Source organism: Scyliorhinus torazame, chromosome 1 (genome assembly GCF_047496885.1).
Source record: "Scyliorhinus torazame isolate Kashiwa2021f chromosome 1, sScyTor2.1, whole genome shotgun sequence".
In the NCBI taxonomy this organism is placed as follows: Eukaryota; Metazoa; Chordata; class Chondrichthyes; order Carcharhiniformes; family Scyliorhinidae; genus Scyliorhinus; species Scyliorhinus torazame.
Window position 1 is genome coordinate 77,978,479 of NC_092707.1, and position 23,184 is coordinate 78,001,662.

The 23,184-nt window shown below is 46.3% G+C and overlaps 1 protein-coding gene across 6 annotated transcripts in view; it reads right to left on the minus strand.

Moving 5' to 3' along the window:
• taok3a (TAO kinase 3a) overlaps positions 1-23,184 on the minus strand; it is a 176,873-nt gene that overhangs the window by 133,171 nt on the left and 20,518 nt on the right. For all 6 annotated transcript variants that reach the window (XM_072496958.1, XM_072496968.1, XM_072496920.1 and 3 more), the window contains one exon: positions 10,335-10,443. The gene's annotated coding sequence lies outside the window, so the exon portion shown is untranslated. The remainder of the gene's footprint in view (positions 1-10,334; positions 10,444-23,184) is intronic.

The window sequence follows — 23,184 nt, forward strand, 5'->3', positions numbered from 1 at the left end:
GGAGGCCACTCCAAATGATGTAAATTTGTCCTTGGCTAAGAGTTGCAGTCCAAGGATAAGTCTTGGCAAGTGGATTTGGGGCTTTCTATCATGTGGAGAATTTCTAAATCAGATTCTACGCCTTTCTAGAAAAAAACGTTTCACAAATTTAAAGTAATTCAGCAGAATGCCTTGGCAATTCTCGTGTTAGGGAAGTTAAGACATCTCATTCAAAGTCCTCAGAACTAACCCAACATGCAGGAACATGCCAGACAAGTAGCAATCAGCTCTTATGAAGATCAAAATTTTCACCAGTGCTGTTGACCAGACCCAAGAGTTTCCAGAGAGCTATTCTTCAATATAAAGACAAGTGGAGTCACCAATTTAACTGTTTTGTCAACTCGTGTGTCTCGAAAGTGCAAGTATGTACACCAGGGCTCATTTTTGTTATGCTAAAACAAACATATCTAAACTCGCTCCCTCTCGGGAATTGGTACTTTTCCTTCAACTCCTCCTGTCATGCGAACCTACCCTCCACAAACAGATCCCTTATCCTCTTGACCCCCTCCCTTTTCCCAAACCTTTAGGTTGCGTCTATCCCAGGCAGCGCAAATCTATAGTTTCCACAGATTGGCGACAATACTGACATGTCCTACGATCCAAAATTCTGCATGGTAGCACAGTGGTTAGCACAGTTGCTTCCCAGCTCCAGGGTCCCAGGTTCAATTCCCAGCTTGGGTCGCTGTGCGGAGTCTGCACGTTCTCCCCATGTCTGCGTGGGTTTCCTCCGGGTGCTCCGGTTTTCTCCCACAGTCCAAAGATGTACAGGTTAGGTGGATTGGCCATGATAAATTGCCCCTCGTGTCCAAAGGGGTTGGGTGGGGTTGCTGGGTTACGGGGAGAGGATGGAGGCATGGGCTTGGGTAGGGTGCTCTTTCCAGGGCCCGGTGGGGACTCATGGGCCGAATGGCCTCCTTCTGCCCTGTAAATTCGATGAAAATGCCACCTAAACAGATTCCAGATTTTGCAAGATGCCATCATTATTGGGTTTGTTGTGAATGTGGCCAGGGAAAATGGAAGGGGGCAGTGCCCTTAAACATGACCTAATACAAGAGACCTCTTCCATTTGCCCCCACCCTGATCTCCACTCCACCCCAACACTGTCGCATCTTTTCAATATTCGCCGCCCAGTAGTAGAACATTAAATTTGGTAACACCAGTAATGCAAGTCCCCCCGAACACTGTCCGTCCTGCAGAAAGGCTCTCTGAATCCTAGGTGTCTTACCTGCCCACCCGAACAAAAAAAGATTTGGAGAGGAAGATTGGGAGGGACTGGAACACAAATGGGAATCTTGGCAGAATGTTCATTTTGATCATCTGTACCCTCGGAAAGCAGGATGTTATCCCCCCTCTTCAAGCCCCCTTTTACCCCGCTCCACCACACTGGCCAAGTTCAATTTGCGCAACAAGGTCCAATCATGAGTCACTTGAATCCAAGTTATCTCAATTTAGTCTTGGTCAGCTCGAACTGCAGTGTTCCCAAATCTGCTCATTAAGGAGACGGAACAAAATGGATCCAAACTTCCTTAACAGCCCCATTATCTTCCCCATACATGTTCGAGGGTCTGAGACATAGAAGCAGTTACGGTTGTCCACTTAAATGGACACTCTTATGCTCCTTACTTCCTCTCTCAATACCTCTCCAGCCTTTCAATGACCCAAGTGCGATAACTAAGGCTAGTGCAAACAAGGACAACGGACATCCCTGCCTCGTGCACCTGTACAGCCGGAAATATCCTGAGCTCACCGCATTAGTCCTGACACTCGCCGTGGGAGCAGTATATAACAGTCTCACCCAGGAAATAAATAATGGCCCAAACCCAAATCGTCCCAGAGTATCAGAGGATTTTCCACTCCACCCAATCAAATGTCTTCTCTGCACCCACAGAGATGATTATTTCAGCCACCTTCCCCCTAGATAGGGAGATGACCACATTCAATAATCGCCTGATACTGGCCGACAACTGTCGACCCTTAACAAAGCCAGTTTGGTCCTCGATGACCACCTTTGGAAAACAACCCTCCAGACGCTTCGCCAAGACCTTAGCTAACATCTTTACATTGATGTTCAGTAAAGAAATAGGCCTACAAGACCCACACTCCACTGGATCCTTATCCTTCTTCGGGATCAGGGAGATCGACACCTACACCAATGTGGCTGGCAATTCCCCCCCCCCCCCCCCCCCCCCCGATGACAGAGAGTAATTGTACATCCCCAATAAATTTGGTGCCAGTGACCCTGCAAATTGTTTATAAAATTCCACCGGGAAGCTGCCCGGTCCTGGTGCCTTCCCGATCGCATGGAACTGATGGCCTCCAACTCCTGTCCCCTTCCCCTATCCACCACTGTGAAATGCAGCCCGTCTAAAAATTGTTCCAACTGTGAGCCCTCCGTCGGGAGCTCAGACACAGAGCCCCCGATAAAATACCTCAAATGCGCCATTAATTTTGTCCTGAGCCATCACCAGCCCTCCCCCCTTGCTCTTAACCTGGGCCATCTCTCATGCAGCTGGTGAGCTGATAAACAGCTGACCTCCTCCCCATAGCCATTGAATGCTCCCAATTAGCTATGCAGTTGGTTAACCGCCTTCCCCGTCGATACCAAATTGATTTCTTCCTGCAACCTCTTTCCCTCCGCTAACAGCTATTTGTTGGGGTTGTGGAGTGCTTCCAAAATTGAGTCGAACAACTTCTGCCTGTCCACCCTCCCAATCTTACCCGTGCGCCTTATATGAAATTACCTCCCCTCTGACACCGTCTTCTGCGCTTCCAAAAACGTGGAGGGCGAGACTTCCTATTTTGGTTGGACTCTAAATAGTTCCCTATGGCCGAGGCTACCTTCACACAGAGCTCCTTTGTCCACCAGGTGTGCCATGTCTAACCTCCGCAGGTGCCGCTGTGCTCGACCTGCCTCCAGCCACAATGTGATGCATGATCCAATATCACTATCGCAGTGTACTCAGCCCCCACAACCCCTCAGGAGTACCGATTTACCCACCACAAAAAAAGTCTGTTCAAGAGTTCACGGATGCACGTGGGAGAAGGAAAACTCCCTTTCTCCCAGATGATTGAACCTCCACGGATATAGTCATCTTGACTTGGAATCAAAATTTGAATGGAACAGTTACCCCACCAGCTTTCCTTGGCCTCGTCTTATCCCTAACCCTCAAATGCTTCTCTGCAAGAAGATTCCATCAGCTTTCAAGCTCTCCAAATGCGCAAATACCCAGGGGTTTTTGACCGGATCATTTAGCCCCCTCACGTTCCAAGTAATCATCCGAACAGGGGGTCTCTGAACCACACCCGCCCCCCATCATTAGGATCCGCTATATCCACTTGGAGGGGATATCCAGTGAATCCAGTCCCACCACTGTTCCAGGCCCACCCAAAATGGTCACCATAAGCAAAACTAACCACCAAGAAACCTGCATCAACAGCACCTCTGCCCTGCCCCTTCCTCCCTCAGCTTCCTAAACGCCACCCCTTACTCACCCCCTTTGAATAGTCAGCACACTCAACTAACTCCCAAAAACACCCTCTCTCCAACCCCCATAACAATGAAAACCCAACCAACCAACACATACCACCTCCCACCCACTGACCAAACCAGCCCCATTGCCCTCCACCCACCCTCCCAGGCTACCCGCTGCAGCCCCTCCCTCACACGGCTCCCGCTTACTAGCATCCCTGCTAACATGGTGACCCCCACTTGTAAAACGACAAAAAGAACCCAACCCAAACCTCACTCTGAACTACTGCAAACCAGAAGAACAAACCCAACCCCCTCCTTGACGGGGCCCAATACCCCAAATTCTCATTAAGAGAAAACACCGAACTCAAAGTAATCCCAAGATCAACCATGGTGAAGAACCAACACATCAACATGCAAAACCTCCAAATATTCAAATAACAACACCAGAATTGTACATCATCGCCATTAATTATCCCCACAAAGTATTTGTTTGCAGTGTTGGAAGAGTTTGGAATTGGGCCTAAATTCACAGCATAGGTCAAATTATTGTATGCAGATCCGAGGGAGTGTATGGATGAGCAAAATGAGCTTGGAGTACATTCAGCTACAAACAGGAACGAGACAAGGATGTCCTATGTCCCCTCTACTATTTACTTAAGCAATAAAGCCCATGGCCATTGCATGAGGAGCTCAAATCAATTGAGGGGTTAATGGGGGGGGGGGGGAAAGAGAAAGAGAGATGGAGGTGGAACACAGGGTATTACACACCAACGATTTGTTTTTAAATATATATCTGATACAATATCTACGATCGGAGACATTTGGGGACTACTAAAAAGGTACTGAGTCTTCTGAGGCTACGATTGGAGACATTTTGGGACTACTAAAAAGGTACTGAGTCTTCTGAGGCTATAATTGGAGACATTTTGGGACTACTAAAAAGGTACTGAGCCTTCAAGTTAATTTTTGCAAAAAATGAGCACTTTTAAATTTCAACATCGAGAGAAGGACAGAGCACGGGAGATGCCCTTTAGGGCAGCAACCAACCACTTTAGGTCCTTGGGTAGAGGTGACTCGAGGTTGGGCTCAGATCCGTAAATTAAATTTTGAAAGCATAACAGCGAGGGTTAAGGAAGACTTACAAAGATGGGATAGTCTGCTCGTATTGCTTGCTGGCCGAGTGTAGGTGGTACAAATGAATGGTCTACCCCAGTTTTTGTTTTTATTTCTGCGTTTCCCGATCTTTTTATCTAAAGTGTTTTTTGCGGCGGTGGAACAATTGATCCATTTGTTTATATGGACTGGGAAGGTCCCGAGGATTCGTAAATGGTTGCTTCAGAGGAGGCGACAATTGGGCGGCCTAGCCCTGCCAAATCTTATGTGCTATTACTAGGAGAACCGGATACAGTGTGGGTACGGATAGAGGAAGAGGCAAATAATGGGGCGGAGCTATGGGCGCTGGCTACAGCGCCACTCCTGTTGGCACCATTGAAATACTCGAAGGGCCTGGTTGCAGTTTCAACACTGCAGTTTCGCAAACAGTTTAAGTTAGGGGCAGCGTCAAAACTGATGCCAGTCTAAGAAAACCATATGTTTGAACCGGCAAAAATAAACTCTGGCTTCCAGGACTAGGAGGAAAAAGGTGAGACCCGTTTCGGAAGGTTGGCACCAATACAATTGCAGATAGTTCACAGAACACATTTGACGAGGTTGAGAATGAGTCGTCTGTTTGAAAGGGTTCAGCACATTTGTGAAAAGTGCAGGAAGGGGCCAGCCAATCATGTGCACATGATTTGGTCATGCCTAAAACTGAGTAAGTTCTGGAGCACCTTTTGTAGCGCCATCTCGACAGTGTTACGGTTGGACCGAGAACCCAGTCCCGTATGGGCCATACTTGGGGTGTCGGACTTGCCGGAGCTCCAGACAGGGGCGGGGCAGATGTCTTAGCCTTCGCCTTGCCAGTGGTGAGGAGGCAGATCCTATTGGGTTGGAGGTCAGTGACATACCTATAGAAAGCTTTACGGTTTTCCTTATCCGACCTGCCAAGGACTTCTCATGTCCCCTCCTGGCTCTTTTTAGCTCTCTCTTTAGGTTCTTCCTGGCTAACTTGTAACTCTCAAGCGCCCTAACTGAACCTTCACGTCTCCTCTTTACATAAGCCTCCTTCTTCCTCTTGACAAGTGTTTTGACTGCTTTAGTAAACCACGGTTCCCTCGCTCAACCACTTCCTCCCTGCCTGACAGGTACATACTTATCAAGGACACGCAGTAGCTGTTCCTTGAACAAGCTCCACATTTCAATTGTGCCGATCCCTTGCAGTTTCCTTCCCCATCCTATGTCTTGCCTAATCGCATCATAATTACCTTTCCCCCAGCTATAACTCTTGCCCTGCGGTATATACCTATCCCTTTCCATCGCTAAAGTAAACGTAACCAAATTGTGGTCACTATCATCAAAGTGCTCACCTACCTCCAAATCTAACACCTGTCCTGGTTCATTACCCAGTACCAAATCCAATATGGCCTCGCCTCTTGTTGGCCTATCTACATACTGTGTCAGGAAACCCTCCTGCATACATTGGACAAAAACTGACCCATCTAAAAGGACTCGAACTATAGCGTTTCCAGTCAATATTTGGAAAGTTAAAGTCCCCCATTAACCACTACCCTGTTACTTTCGCTCCTATCCAGAATCATCTTTGCAATCCTTTCCTCGACATCTCTGGAACTTTTCGGAGGCCTATAGAAAACTCCCAATAGGGTGACCTCTCCTTTACTGTTTCTAACCTCAGCACATACTAACTCAGTAGACAAGGTCAAACGTCCTTTCTGCCACCGTAATATTGTTAGGGAAATCTAACAATAAAACAAATTTAAAAGCTTTATATCTAAATGCAAGAAGCATTCGTAACAAACTTAATGAGCTGACGCCGCAAATAGAAACAAAAGGTTATTACTTGGTGGGGATACTGAAATGCGGTTACAGGGAGACCAGGTCTGGGAATTGAATATCCAAGTGCATTCAGTATTTCGGAAAGATAGGATGAAAGGAAAAGGAGGTGGCGTAGCCCTGCTGGTGAGGAAAGGGATCAGTGCTGTAATGAGAAATGACACAAGCACTGGAGATCAAGATGTCGAATCAGTCTGTGTAGAAATAAGGAATAACAAAGGGAAGAAGTCCTTGGTAGGAGTAATCGAAAGGTCCCCAAACAGTAGTTCTGCAGTGGGGCACAGTATAAGCCAGGAAATACTGGGGGCTTGCAAGAAAGGTACAGCAAAAATAATAGGTGCAATAATAATGGGTGTTTTTAATATGCACATAGACTGGAGGAATAAAATTGGCAAGGGTAGCCTGGAGGCAGAGTTCATTAAATGGTTAGAGATTGTTTCCTGGAACAGTATGTTGTGGAACCAACCAGGGAAGGAGGCTACTCTCGATTTGGTATTTTGTAATGAGGGGAGATTAATTAATGACCTCCTAGTTAAGGATCCACTAGGGAGTAGGGACCACAGTATGGTAGAATTCAAGATTCAGTTTGGGGGTGAGAAAGTGGATTCCCACACTCGTGTTCTGGAATTAAACAAAGAAAATTACAGAGGCTTGAGGTCAGATTTTCCCCTAAAGACTGAGCAGGAAGGCTAAAAGGTAGGACAGCTGATGAGCAGTGGCAGTTGTTTAAGGAGGTACTCAATTCCTCACAACTAAAATATATCCCAGTGAGGAAGAAAGACGAGTAAAAAAAACATCCCTGGCTAAACAAGGAGATCAAGGACATTATAAAGGCAAAAACTAAGTTATATCATATTGCAAAGGCCAGTGGCGGACTGGAAGATTGGGAAGCTTTCAAACATAAACAAAGGGATATTTAAAAAGGAATTTTAAAAAGCTTAGGTAAATTACGAAAACAAACTAGCACAGATTATCAAAAGGATAGCAAAAGCTTCTACAGGTATAAAAGGGAAGAGAGTCGCCACGGTGAATGTTGGCCCCTTGGAAAATGAAACTGTTGAGTTAATAGTGGGGAACACAGAAATGGCAAAGATGCTAAATCAATACTTTGCCTCAGTTTTCATGGTGGAGGACACTAGTATCATTCTGATAGGAACGGGCAATTCAGAGGTAATAGAAAGGGTGGAACTTGGAACAATCAGCATCAATAGGGAAACGGGGCTCAACAAACTCTTGCGATTGAGAGCAGATAAGTCCCCAAAGCCTGATGGCTTATATCCTAGGGTGTTAAAGGAAGTGGCAGCAGAGACAGTGATCCATTGGTTATGATATTCCAAAATTCCATGGACACAGGAAGAGGATAAATACATATGGGCCGGAATTCTCAGGTCTTTGACGCCGAAATCGCGTTCGGCGATTGACCGGAGAATCCACATCAGCGCCAAAATCGGGGACAGCTCCACCTTTTCCAAGCTCCACCCCCTCCAAAACGGCATACTCTAGGAGTACACCTCATGCCATATGGACGTACTCAGGACGTTACCCGAGGCCCTTCCCCCCAATGCTCTGCCCCCGAAGGGCCGCGTTCCCGACGGTGTGCGTCTCTCATGCTATTTTTTGTTGGGAACTCAGCGTGGTGGCTGCAGACTGAGTCCAGCACCGCCACAGTCGGGGGAGAGCCGATCCGCGGGCAGGGGGGCTTTGGCAGGGGCTGGGTCTGGGTCTGGGGGTGGAAAGCCTGGCCAAAGGGGGGTACTATTTGGCAGGCCGGGTGCACGCGCGGTGGCCGCCGTGCGCATTTCTATCGGCAGCTGGAGCCAGGTGCTCTACGCTGTATGCCTGCTAGCCCCCCACCAGACAGGGGATCGGTGGCCGTTTTGCCGGTCATAAAAGGCCACCGTTCCCTCATCGGCATCAGCACTTAGTCAGAATTGGAGAATCCAGGCCATGTTTATTGAATACAAATTGTCAAACTAAAAATAATCTGCACGTGCATTTAAATGAAGTCAGGATAGATTTAAATAAAATAGGAGATAAATGCAAATTTAATATACAACTAACTGATATCCATCTTGATAGGCAATCCTGAGGGCTGGTTTAGCTCAGTTAGCTGGGCATCTAATTCCTGATGCAAAGAGAGGCCAACAGCGCAGTACTGACTGAGGTTATTCATTAAGGCCGTGCCTTCTCAACCTCGCCCTTCACCAAAGGTATGGTGATCCTCAGGTTAAATTACCATCAGTCAGCACTTCCCAGTAAAGGGGCCTATGATCATCTGAGACTATGGCGACTTTACTACTATACTGGAAAGAAAGCTCGCTAGTGCATACAAGCCTCAACACGCTAATCAGTACGGGATCATTAACGACCATGGCTGGGCATTCCAGACTGACGAGATTTTTGCTGGTGCTGCCGGCTAGGGCAACACAAACAACATGAATGACTTCAACTTTTGTTATTCGTTTTGTTTTTAAAACCTTCCTATTGTTTTTTCTTGGTGGAGTAGATTACTTTTTAAAAATTATACATTAAAGTAGTAAAATAACTGAAATGGGAGTAAAACAATTTGGTCCTGGTTTTAGTTAGAATAACAAGTTTAGTTCAAGTTTATTAATATTCTTCTTCGAACAGCCTAATGGATAAAGATATTGCTAGAGTAGAAGGGAAGAGCCTCGGTTCAGTCTGGTCTCAGTAAGTTGCAATAATTGGAGTGTACATCAGGAACCACCTCTTGTCAACATACTTTTGACTTGGAAGGGTAGCAAAATATCTGTAGCAAGACTGAGCCTCTATGTGAGAGAATGAAAATAACAAGAACAGCTTGGAAAATTGCCCTTCCTAGCCTCCATTTTAAAAAAGGTTTTCATGGACATGAAAGGTTTCCATTTAGCTGCATTCTTTCCTCTGCCAATTACATGGTCAACATTCAACATTCAACTCTGCCAGGATATTCATGGAAATAGTCTTCTGGGATGACTGTTCTTAAAGAAAGATTCCAATGTGCACTGCACAAACACTAATGCTGCTTCTTATTCTGCAAATTGCAGCATTGACCCCATATCCAAAAACTGAAAAATCCCACTAACATGCTCTTCAATGTATTTCTAATCCATCAAGTTACATTTTTCTTCAAACTACTGTAACCTAGCATTTCTAATAATTTTTCTCCTCTTTTAAACATCTCATTCATAACTTGCGCTATGTTTTGGAGTTTAAAAAAAAAATCAACTTTCAAAAGTGTGATTTCATTAATGAAAATCTTGTTGAGATTATCTTTCACCGAAACACATCATGAATGTGGCTGCATCTGACATGTTAAATTACAAAAACAAGCATATGTATTGACAAATCTTAAACTACTTCTAGTTCTGAAAGAAGAATTATAATGCAACAATCAACAAAAAACAAGATTAGCCTTGAATTCCAAATACAGTGTTGAGAGCCACAAGCCTCAAATTTTAGCAAAATAATTTATTTATTATTTTGTGTTTTCGGTTTAAAATGTTGAAAATCTAAAAGTTTTTTTTTAAAGTTTGATGGTAACAATTGGATTTGTATTAAGGATGGCAGTTTTGTCAAAAGCATTGGGAAATGGACCTGATTGGAGGGAATACAAGGTCATGGCACCTCTTTAGAGAACAGCGTTATTGACATGGAGCTATCAAGTGTTTGCTGGAGCAATATATTGCCAATAGAATCTACAGTAATTCAGCACACACTTCCAAGTATAAAGGTTGAAAATTTTCAACATATAGCACATGAAAAGTTTAAGTTGAACTTCAATAACACCTAGCTAAAAGATTCTGAACTCTGACAACTTTGCTCTCTCCCTCATTTCTGTAAGGAAAATATTTTTTTAGTAAGCGAAACATACCTTTCAAAATGATTTACTTAAATATCTTGCTTCAGCCGCTGCATATCAGGGTCATATTTTGTTTATTCAATAGTTTCTGTTCTTGGATCTTGCAGTTCACACAAGGCACCTGTAAAAAAAGACCCCTTTTTAATGTAAAAATGCATTAAGCTCAAAATAGCAGGTCTAAAACAGTATTCTGTGCTGCAGACAGAATTGATTGTACACTAAACCTAAAATTGCCTGCAGCTTCCGACATCTCTTCATTTAACAGTTGGAGCAGCATTTTGTCATTAATTGACTATAGATATTGACTACTACATCAGAGATGTCCAACATAATTTCTGCATATTTAAACAATTCTTTCCTCTCAGATTAAAACACTTCCAAAGGTGATATGAATAGAAGGGAATGAAACAAAACCAGTTCTCCTACATGTTGGTGGTAAGAAATGTTTTCGCCTATGATTTTATGGCATCTCATTTAACACTCCCCATTCCAAAAATAATATCTGGTTCCATTTTAATCTTAACCTGATCACGAATGCAGACTCAGTGGGTGCTAAAATTAAAGACAACACAACATTTATTGTAGTTATCATCAACAAAGTATAAACAACACACAAAGTATGTGAACTACAAGCTACAGTTAACCATTGTTAAAACGTCAGACCCTTGTGTCTGCGTGGGTCTCACTCCCACAACTCAAAGATGTGCAGGGTAGGCGGTTTGGCCATGCTAATCATAGAACTTACAGTGCAGAAGGAGGCCATTCGGCCCATCGAGTCTGCACCGGCTCTTGGAAAGAGCACTCTACCCAAGTTCAGCACCTCCACCCTATCCCCATAACCCAGTAACCCCACCCAACACTAAATTGCCCATTAATTGGGGAAAAAAAATTAAAGTTAAAGGGTCAGAGGGAGACAAAGAATACAGAACTCCAAACATGTCCTCAAACGTACACGGAGTGATGGTGTGGATTTTAAAAGTTAGAACAGATAGAAATCAGCCAGCCTCTGTGTGTCTTCAAACCTGTGACTGCAGTTAGTCACCTATTTCCCAATATACCCTTAATGAAACATTTCAACTTAAGTTAGAATGAAATCGGTTTTAAATGAGAACATTGAAGGGAAATTGGAGATGGGCATCAAATGCTGGCCTCGTCACATCCCATTAAGGAATACAAAAAAAACTTGAGAAACTGGTTTGTCTCAAGCAACTTTTGGTACCAGGACCATCAGTTAGTCATCCACCGAGCAGTACATTGTAAGTAGTCAGTGGAATTCACTACCCTTTAATAGTTTTCCACGAATAGACCCATCAAGAGTAATGAAGAGAATTCAAGTCACCACAGCAACAGGATTTGAATTTAGTTTAGAAATGAGGACAGGGCGAGGAGAGTCTTCTGTGTTTGCACTAAAACAACCGGGTTGTGTAACCAGTTTAAACCCCATCACACACACCGGAGTCATCTGCCAATCTCAGTTTCCTTACACCAAATCTTATTTAAAATTAATAAGCTGCAGAGGAAGAAAACGGGCAAAAGCAAAAACAAAATGAAATGAACTTGCTAAAGAGCATCCTTCACAACTTCAAGTCATCTCAAACCCACCTTACTGCCAACAAAAATTTAGGGTTCCAGGGCAGCTAATTTTCACTCAGTTAAACTGCATAAATAGCAATGGTAAATGGCCAAATAATCTGTTGGTGGCAATGGGTTAAGGATTAAATATTGACCAGTACACCCAAGAAGTTTTAATTCTTCTTTGAAATTTATCTCGCATAGAATTACATTCACTTAGGTATTAGAATGTCAAACTAATTTATCTACTCAAGTCTCTGGAATGAGGCTTTAGAACTCAATGTGTAACAGTACGACCACCAAGGCAGCAGTCAATCCAGCTCTATAATTTGATACAATACTGCTATTGCTCAATGCCACTTTTCTGAAAAAAATGTAATTTTGAAGAGTGAAAATTAAGCCTAACGACAGTAAATGTTGAAGCCCACAACATTTAATAAGGGGCAGTGGAAGAATTAACATAAAAGTGGCTAGGGCCAGAAAGCAAAGACTATTGCAAACAGTTGTTTTTCAGGCTGGTGGAAATATATAGTGTTGCCCCTTGGGGTTGGTATTAGGACCACTGCCCTTTCTCAATTAGCAATCTGGACTTGTGTATAGATGTAATTTCAAGGTTTTCCAAAACATGGGTGATGAGGATGGCAGTAGATGCCGAAATAATATTGATAACATCAAAATTCAAATAAATAGGAGTGGGCCATTTGACCCCTCCAGCCTGTTCCACCATTAGTTAAGATCATGGCCTTAACTCCCCTTCGCTGTTTGCCTTGTATAACCCCCAACTCCAGTGCTGATGAAAAATCTGAATATATTCAAAGCTGAGTAAGACAATGACCCTGCCTCCACTGTTCTCCGGGTAGGGTATTCCAAAGATCAACAACCGTCAGAACAATTTTCCTCATCTCAGTCGTAAGTGAGAGGTCCTTATTTACCCTGGTTCTAAACTCCATGAAGAAAAAAATCATCTCAGTGTTTCAATAAGAGCACCTCTCATTTTTCTAAACTCCAATGACAATAGGCCCAATCTGCTCAACCTAAGCAGTGTCTAGTTTCTGAAAATTTGCTCTCTCATTTGCCTAAAAATAAACCCTTTGGATCAGCCTTTACATTTTTGAGGCCTCAATGTCTAAAGATCAACCAAATTGTATCATAACCTTCAGCATTTGGATCAATTTGGAGCTATTAGCATCAAATAGAGTAGCACATCTACAACACATGTTATCTAGTCTGCAGGCAATTGAGCTTCCAACGTGGAAATGGCCACGGCAAAGAGATATTTCCTCTGCATCATACCAAGCGTTAACAGTCATCATCAAAAGCGTGGCTTTCCATAATCATTTGAGAGACACAAAGACAAAGCTCTTAAATAAGTTTATTGAATGTTAACAGAGTCAAATTGCTTGATAATTTTGCTGGTCATTGCGCTGTGGAATGAACTGACGCAGACTACAAAATTCCAAGGTTTAACCATTCAGCTGAGCAGTTAGTTCACCTCAGTTGCAACATATTGTTCAGCAGCAGAGGGAGCAATAAAAATAGCCAGAGTTTTGTTCTTGATACGAGAGCAGGATTAGGCATGCCCATGAAGACTTCCATATTTCAATATTCTGCCAACCTAGAAATTAACCACCTAAAGCACGTGGTGAGAAAGTCACCCAACACCCTAGAATTTCCATTTATCATGTGTTAGTGCGTTCTGGAGAGATGTGAAAGAGGAAAGAGGAATATAGGAACACCAAATTTTCTAACTACCCAAAACAAATGGTGCTCCAGCACTCCATACCAAATCAAATTCAAAGGGCTAAAATGCTTTCCATTTTACTACTTACTTGTTTAAACTAGCAACTCATAAACATAAGTATTGTTGATGGGCACATTCTTATTTTAAGAGATTAGTTGAATATGCTATCATACACAAATACTGGTCTTGCAATGGAGGGAAAAGGCCACTTTGTTGTATATAAGCACGGTCATTATTTCCAACAAAAAGGGCAACATATTTTAGTGGATGAGCAAGAAAACATTACATTCATGTACACACAAATACTAAAAATACATAGCCCATCAGTATTTGTGAATGAATAAAAAACCACGTCCATAATAGGACACCAAGATTGAAAAGGGAGGACAGGAGACAAAATAAATAAGTAGTGATTAGGTGTAATGCAAAAATTAAGTGAAGCTAGAAGGGCCTTGAATCATGGGTATGTCCTTGGACCTTCCGAGCTATCTGTGCTCCTCCAGTTCAAGCCCCTTGCACATCCCCAGTGGCTGCTATGCCTTCACTTTCAGAGTTTCACTTTCAGCGGCATGATGCTCTGGAATTCCCTCTTTATTTGTCTTTCTGCCTTTTAAAATATTCCTTAAAACCTACCTCTCTGACGCACCGGCCCTCAAATCTCCTTCTAAGATTTGGTGTCAAATATAATTTGAGATGTCACTCTTGTGAAGCACCCTAGGATGTTTGTTAAAGGCACTACATAAATGCAAGCTACTGCTGTTGTGAGGTGTGTGTCAGGAGCATAAATAATCATAGAATTTACAGTGCAGAAGAAGGCCATTTGGCCTATCGAGTCTACACCGGCTCTTGGAAAGAGCACCATGCTTAAGCCCACAGGTCCACCCTATCCCAGTAACCCCACCTAACCTTTTTGGACACCGAGGGCAATTTATCATGGCCAATCCACCGAACCTGCATATCTTTGGACTGTGGGAAGTAACCGGAGCGCTCAGAGGAAACCCACACAGACTCAGGGAGAACATGCAGACTCCGCACAGACAGTGACCCAAGCCAGGAATCGAACCTGGTATCCTGGAGCTGTGAAGTAACTGTGCTAACCACTGTGCTACCGTGCTGCCCACAAATGACGTTAGCAGGATCCTTATGACATCAATTATCAGGCCTTGATGGCAGCTGTATGATTAATTTGCATTTATAGCACAAATTCAGCAATTTCAGGACATCAATTAATTTCAATGAAGAGGCTCATGGCAGGGTTACCACTTTATCAGTTTTCGCGAGGCTAATGCAAAACAGTGAAAATTATCCAACAATCTGCAGATAATTAGAACTTATGATATTATTGAAATTCTGAAACATAACCACACTACTTGTTCCAGGCTACCAATGTCTAGAATGATGTGGGATATCAATCGGATTTCTCTGCATATCTTTCACATACAATAACACAAGAAAAAAAAAAGTATTTGTAAAGCATTATAATCTGCTATTTATGGCCGCCTGGAAGAAAATGATCACATTATGGCCAAATTGTCTACGGTGGTGTTTATACCTCATGCAAATCTCCTGTCACTCATACCTCTTCCCACCCTGTCCCTAGAACTATTTATACACAAAGCTCCCGCTAAATGTGTTAACTTTAGATGCTTCAACCACACAATGTGGCAGTATATGCTCATTAAATTCTGTAAAGGAATTCCTCCTATGTTATTTAAAATTAATTTCTGCAAAAAAAAATAACACGTCACATCGTTATTTTCCAAAATAACCACTTTCAACACACCTCCTGCATAGATGAATTTGAATTGCACCACGGTGCATGTCTACATATGATTGTAATATTATATATATGGAGGCCTAATAAATAACAAAGTGTTTCCAAGTGACTACTGTACAAATACAAAATTGGGACAGATTTTGGCTTTACGGTCATGTAGTTTGGGTGGCAGGGAGTGGAGCCAAGTTGAAAATAAAACACAGAAACAGCCATCATAATACAGGTATACCACTAACATTATCTTCTTTGGTGAACACTCACTATCTAGTTTGATTGTCTACCTAAAAAACTCCATGTTACTGGTAATGAGTTCTTGCATGGCTGATGAGCTGGATCCTAGAACCGTAACTTTGTTGCACACTTGGCATTCTTTCCTGGAGGGAATCGGTCCTTGGACTCTAGATCGTTGGTATTTCTTTCTCTGGCTCCTTTGACGGTCTTCTTCTTGCCGTCAGGTGTTCTCAAAAAGAATTATGTTCATTCAATTAGGAAGTTCCGCCAAGTAGGTCTCTTCTGAGCATAGGTCTCCCAGGCATTGACATCTATGTTGCATTTCTGGAGGCAAGCCTTCAATGTGTGTTTGAAGCACTTCCATTGTCATCTTCTTGTTCAGGAGCCTTCCTTGAGCTGCGTGAAGAAGATTTGATTTGACAGTCGGGCCTCTGACATCCTAAGCACCTGGCTGGCCCAGCGGAGTTCGTTTTGGATGATTATGGCCTCAATGCTCGTGCGCTTGGCTCATTCAAGGATACTGATGTTAGTACGTCTGTCCTCCAAGCTAATGCGGAGACTCTGTTTCAGACAGCATTAAAGGTACCTCTTCCGGACCTTCAGGTGGTGTCTGTACATAGTCCAAGTATCTGAGCCGTAAACGAGAGTTAAGAGGACAACCGCCTTGTACACAAGGATCTTGGGTGTCAGCACAGATGTTGCAGTCGTCAAAGGCTGTCACCTTAGGTGTCTGAAGGAGGCACTCATGGATTGGATATGGTGTTGGATCTCCACATTAATGTCAGCCTTAGAGTAGAGCTGGCTCCCCAGGTATCAGAAATGTTCCATGTTTGGTAGAGCTTCTCTGTTGGCCTTGATGGAAGGAGAGATCTTGCTCTGGGATGAGCTGGTAAAGGACTGGATTCTTCTTGAGGTTGAGACCGAGATAGATTCTTTGGTATGCTTCCGCAAAGTTGTCAAGTAACGCTTGGAGATTCTTCAGAGAGACTGGAGGTGGCCATGTCATTTCACGAACGATATCAGTGTTGTTTTCTTCTTGGATTTCACTCCAACCACCCTATAGACAATGTCCATTTAACTGGGAAGCTTGCTCCTGACAAGGTGAAAGATGGTGGCGCTGAAGATGGAGAAAAGGGTGAAGAAAAGAATTCTGGTGCCCTGTTGCTCTGCGGTTATTAGCTCACATTTCCCAACAACTTTGTGAGCGGAAATGTTTAAACATAATACATGCAATCATAACTGTCGCTGTATATCTCAAGGTACTGCGCTCCACCAAAATCTGGCCCAATTGTGTAAACCTCAACTTTATATTTAAAATCAAGGAGGCTTCCGGTTGCGGCTATGCCTAGGTAGGTCGCACGTTCAGCAGCTCCCGCCGGGAAAGCACTTTTGGGCTCTTCAGAGGGGCCCCAACGGGAATTGTTCGACGGCTCCCAGTGTGGGAAGGTGACAGCAAAGTTCCCCCGACACTATATGGATTGGACCAGGAGTGGAGCGGTTAAAAAAGTGATCCTGGTGCAGCGGAAAGTGCGAGGGAGGAAAAGCAAGATGGTGGCGGGTGGAGATCAAGCAGCGTGGGCGCAGGAGCTCCTTAAACACTGCTTTGCGGAGCTGAAGACAGAAATGCTGGCGCCAATGAAGGCGGCGATTGAGAAGCTGGTGAAGACCCAGAAGGCCCAAGGGGCAGCGATCCGGGAAGTGCGGCAAAAAGCCTCGGAGAACAAGGACGAGATCTTGGGCCTGGCGGTGAAGGTGGAGGTGCACGAGGCGCTGCACAAGAGGTGGCAGGAAAAATTTGAGGACCTGGAGAATAGGTTGAGGAGGAAGAATCTTCGGATTCTGGGTCTCCCTGAAGGAGTGGAGGGGCCTGATGCCGGGACATATATGAGCACGATGCTCAATTCGCTGATGGGCGCGGGAGCGTTCCAGAGGCCCCTGGAGCTGGATCGGGCTAATCGGGTCCTGGCAAGGAGATCCAAAGCCAACGAGCCGCCAAGGGCTGTGGTGATGAGGTTCCACCACTTTATGGACAGAGAGTGTGTCCTGAGATGGGCCAAAAAAGAACGGAGCAGCAGGTGGGAGAACACGGAGATCCGAATTTACCAGGACTGGAGTGCGGAGGTGGCTAAGAAGAGAGCTGGTTTTAACCGGGCTAAGGCGGTTCTCCATCGGAAGGGGGTGAAGTTCGGGATGCTGCAGCCAGCGCGATTGTGGGTCAAGTTCCAAGATCGGCACCACTATTTTGAAACTCCTGATGAGGCATGGAACTTTATCCAGTCTGAAAAGTTGGACTCAAACTGAGGGTTTGTTGTGGGGGGAATGTTTACTGTGTTTACTGCGTTTGGGGAATGTTCTTTTTGTTTTGGTGCTGGGTGGGGACGGGTGAATGGATTTGATCTGGGGGCTGTGGGAGAGTGTGGGCGTCGGTGTTGGAGGGGCAGGGATGGGGAGTTGGGGTAAGGCCGCAAAAAGGAGCTGCGCCAGAGGGGGCGGGGCCGGCAGACGGAAAGCGCGGGCTTTTTCCCGCGTTAGGGAAGGATGGGGGCGCGGCTGGGGGGAAAGGCGGTGCTGGAGAGGAGCGCACATGGACTGCCAAGGGGTGGGGGGATTCTCACACTGGGGGGGTCGATGGAATGGCGGGAGAGGCCGAGGTCAGCAGGAGTCAGCTGACTGACGGGTGTGTCATGGGGCGAGCAAAACAGCTAGATGAGGATCTAGCTGGGGGAGGGGGAGGAACTGAGTTGCTGCTGCATTGGCCAAAGGGGAGCTGGAAGTAGGAGAGGTAGTCGGGGCGGGGGTCCGCCGTCTGGGGGACTGGAGGGTGCGGGAGGCGCGGGCACGTGACTGGCCTAGAAAAGGAGATGGCTAGTCGGCCCGAGGGGGCAAGTAGACCCCTGATCCGGCTGATAACTTGGAATGTGAAGGGCCTGAACGGGCCGGTCAAGAGGGCCCGGGTGTTCGCGCACTTAAAGGGACTGAATGCAGACGTGGTTATGCTCCAGGACACACATCTGAAGGTGGCAGATCAGGTTAGGTTGAGAAAGGGATGGGTAGGGCAGATCTTTCATTCAGGGCTGGATGCGAAGAACAGAGGGGTTGCAATACTGGTGGGGAAGCGGGTGTCGTTCGAGGCACTGAATATTGTAGCGGATAATGGAGGTCGATATGTGACCGTGTGGTACTGGTGAACGTATATGCCCCGAACTGGGATGATGCCGGATTTATGAAACGCATGCTGGGTCAGATTCCGGATGAGATTTTAAGGGTAGACAGGAGTTATGCAGAGGCACCCGAGGAGGGGCTACTTAGGGAGCGATGGAACCTCCAGATGGAATTCGACCTGATGACCACGGGGAAAGCAGAGGCACAGTGGAGGAAAGCGCAAGGGGCGGTTTATGAGTATGGGGAGAAGGCGAGTCGGATGCTGGCACATCAGCTTCGTAAGAGGGAGGCAGCGAGGGAGATTGGTGGAGTTAGGGATAGAGGGGGGGAATACGGTGCGGAGTGCGGTGAGAATAAATGGGGTATTTAGGGACTTCTATGGGGATCTGTACAGGTCTGAGCCCCCAGCAGGGGGGGGGCGTGCGACGATTCCTAGATCAGCTGAGGTTCCCGAGGGTGAAGGAGGAGCAGGTGGCTGGTTTTTGGGGGCGCCAATTGGGCTGGAGGAGCTGGTTAAGGATTGGGGAACATGAAGGCGGAGAAGGCCCCGGGGCCGGATGGGTTACCGGTTGAATTTTACAGGAAATACATGGACCTGCTGGGCCCGTAGCTAGTGAGGATTTTTAATAAGGCGAGGGAGGAAGGGACCTTGCCCTCGACAGTCCAGGGCGCTGATTTCTTTGATTTTGAAGCGGGATAAGGAACCATTGCAATGTGGGTCGTATAGACCGATCTCGCTCCTCAATGTTGATGCTAAGTTGCTGGCGAAGGTGCTGGCTACGAGAATTGAGGACTGTGTCCCGGGGGTGATTCATGAGGACCAGACGGGATTTGTGAAGGGTCGGCAGCTAAATACAAATGTGCGGAGGCTCCTCAATGTGATTATGATGCCCTCGGTGGAGGGGGAAGCGGAGGTAGTGGCAGCTATGGACGCGGAGAAGGCCTTTGATCGGGTGGAGTGGGAGTATCTTTGGGAAGTGTTGCGGAGGTTTGGGGAGGGGTTCATCAGTTGGGTCAGGCTGCTATATAGAGCCCCGGTGGAGAGTGTGGCTACGAACCGGCGGAGAACGGAGTACTTTCGGCTGTACTGGGAGAAGAGGCAGGGTCCAATTGTGTGGCTATTATTGGGCCCCTTATCCCCCTTGTTTTTTGCACTGGCAATTGAGCCGCTGGCCATGGCACTGAGGGAGTCCAGGAAATGGAGGGGATTGGTTTTTTGGGGGGGGGGGTAAAGAGAGAACCGGGTGTCGTTGTATGCCGGTGACCTGTTGTTGTATGTTGCGGATCCATTGGAGGGGATGGCGGAGATCATGCGGATCCTTAGGGAGTTTGGGGACTTTTCGGGCTATAAACTCAACGTAGGGAAGAGTGAGCTCTTTGTGGTGCATTCAGGGGACCAGGGAAGGGGGATAGACGAGCTACTGCTGAAGAGGGCGAAAAGGAGCTTTCGGTACCTGGGGATCCAAGTAGCTAGGAGTTGGGGGGCCCTGCACAAGCTCAATTTGACGCGGTTGGTGGAGCAGATGGAGGAGGATTTTAAAAGATGGGATATGCTGCCACTCTCACTAGCGGGTGGGTGCAGTCGGTCAAAATGACAGTCCTTCCAAAGCTTTTCTTTGTGTTCCAGTGCCTTCCCATTTTGATCCCCAAAGCCTTTTTCAAACGGGTAAGCAGGAGCATCATGGGATTTGTGTGGGCGAATAAGACCCCGTGGGTGAGGAGGGTGTTTCTGGAGCGTAGCAGGGACAGGGGGGGACTGGCGCTGCCGAATTTGTGTGGCTATTATTGGGCAGCCAATGTGGCGATGATCCGTAAGTGGGTAATGGAGGGAGAGGGGGCAGCGTGGAGGCTAGAGATGGCGTCCTGTGTGGGCACGAGCCTGAGGGCGCTGGTGACGGCACTGCTGCCGCTCTCGCCGACAAGGTACACCACGAGTCCGGTGGTGGCGGCGACGCTGAAGATCTGGGGGCAGTGGAGGCGACACAGTGGCGGGGTGGGAGCCTCGGTTTGGTCCCCGATTCGGGAGAACCATTGGTTCGTCCCGGGAAGGATGGATGGGGGGCTTTGAAGCTGGCATCGGGCAGGGATTAGAAGAATGGGGGACCTGTTCATCGATGGGACGTTTGTGAGCCTAGGGGCGCTGGAGGAGAAGTTTGGGCTACCCCCGGGAAACGCTTTCATGTACATGCAAGTGAGGGCGTTTGTGAGGCAGCAGGTGAGGGAATTCCCACTGCTTCCGGCAAGTGGGATTCAGGACAGGATGATTTTGGGTGTAGGCGTTGGAGAAGGCAAGGTTTCGGCGATTTACCAGGAGCTGCAGGGAGAGGAGGAGGCCTCGGTGAAGGAGTTAAAGGGCAAGTGGGAGGAGGAGCTTGGGAAGGAGATAGATGAGGGTCTGTGGGCTGATGCCCTGAGTAGGGTTAACTCTTCCTCCTCTTGCGCCAGGCTCAGCCTAATACAGTTCAAAGTTACTCACAGAGCGCATATGAGGGGGGCAAGGTTAAGGAGGTTCTTTGGGGCGGAGGACAGATGTGGGAGGTGCTCAGGGAGCCCAGCAAATCATGTCCACATGTTCTGGTTGTGCCCGGCGCTGGATGGGTTTTGGAGGGGTTTTGCGAGGACTATGTCCGAGGTGGTGAACGCCCGGGTCAAGCAGAGCTGGGGATTAGCATTATTTGGGGTATCGGACGAGCCGGGAGTGCAGGAGGTGAAAGAGGCCGGTATTCTGGCCTTTGCGTCCCTAGTAGCCCGGCGGAGGATTTTGCTACTATGGAAGGATGCGAAGCCCCCTAGTGTGGAAGCTTGGATCAATGACATGGCAGGGTTCATCAAGCTGGAGAGGATAAAGTTTGCATTGCGAGGGTCTGTGCGAAGGTTCCTCAGGCGGTGGCAACCGTTCCTAGACTATCTCGCGGAGCATTAGGAGGTCAGCAGCAGCCCAGGGGAGGGGGGGGGGTTTCTTTTGGGGTGGCGTTTGGATTAAGGTGGGGGGGGGTTTCCAGGGCAGCACGGTAGCCTTGTGGATAGCACAATTGCTTCACAGCTCCAGGGTCCCAGGTTCGATTCTGGCTTGGGTCACTGTCTGTGCGGAGTCTGCACATCCTCCCAGTGTGTGCGTGGGTTTCCTCCAGGTGCTCCGGTTTCCTCCCACAGTCCAAAGATGTGCGGGTTAGGTGAATTGGCCATGATAAATTGCCCTTAGTGTCCAAAATTGCCCTTAGTGTTGGGTGGGGTTACTGGGTGATGGGGATAGGGTGGCGGTATTGACTTTGGGTAGGGTGCTCTTTCCAAGAGCCGGTGCAGACTCGATGGGCCTAGTGGCCTCCTTCTGCACTGTAAATTCTATGATAAAATTTGTGTTTTTTACTGTTATATGGGGGGGTTATTGTATATGGGGGAAACCCAAAGTATAATTTCTGCTTGTTGTGTTCTTGTTTCTTTCTGGGGGGGGGGGGGGGTTTGTTGAAAATCTTGAATAAATATATATATATTTTTTAAAAATATTTAAAATCAAGAAACTGTAGGTGATACAAGACAAGTGTAAAAAATAACATTTAAATTTTGGACTAATTACCAAATAAATAGCTAGCACAAGTCCATTTGCCCAAATACTCCTTGCAGGTCAGCAGCGTTTCACTTGCACTTTGTTCAATTTGATTTATTGTATTCGCTGCTCCCATTGCAGCCTCCACTACATCGGGGAGACTAAACGCAGACTGAGTGACCGCTTTGGGAACACCATCACTCAGTCTGCAAGCATGACCTCAACCTTCCTATTGTATGCCATTTTTAAAAATTAATAATCTTTATTGTCACAAGTAGGCTTACATTAACTGTAATTAAGTTACCGTGAAAAGCCCCTAGTTGCCACATTCCAGCACCTGTTCGGGTACACGGAGGGAGAATTCTGAATCAAAATTGCCTAACAGCACGTCTTTCGCGACTTTTAACTCAGCACCTTGCTCTCATACTCAAGTCCGTACTTGGCCTGGGGCAATGCTCCAGAGAAGCCCAGGGCAAGCTGAAGGAGCAGCATCTCATCTTCCAGTTGGGCACGTGACTCAACGGCGAGTTTAGCAACTCGGCATTTCTCCTCCATCTTAAACACCAATTTCTTTTTGTTTATTGCATACATGTATTGCCTCAATGCAAAGCACTCGCTTCCCCTCTCACAATGGGCCATCTCTCTTTGTTTTTAAAATTGCTACCTTTTGTTGCAAAAACTGTATAAAAACTGGCAAGTCATGCTATAGTTGTATAGAACCTTGGTATGGCCGCACTTGGAATATTGCGCACCATTCTGGTTGCCACACTACCAGAAGGACGTGGAGACTTTGGAGAAGGTGCAGAGAAGGTTTACCATGATGTTGCCTGGTCTG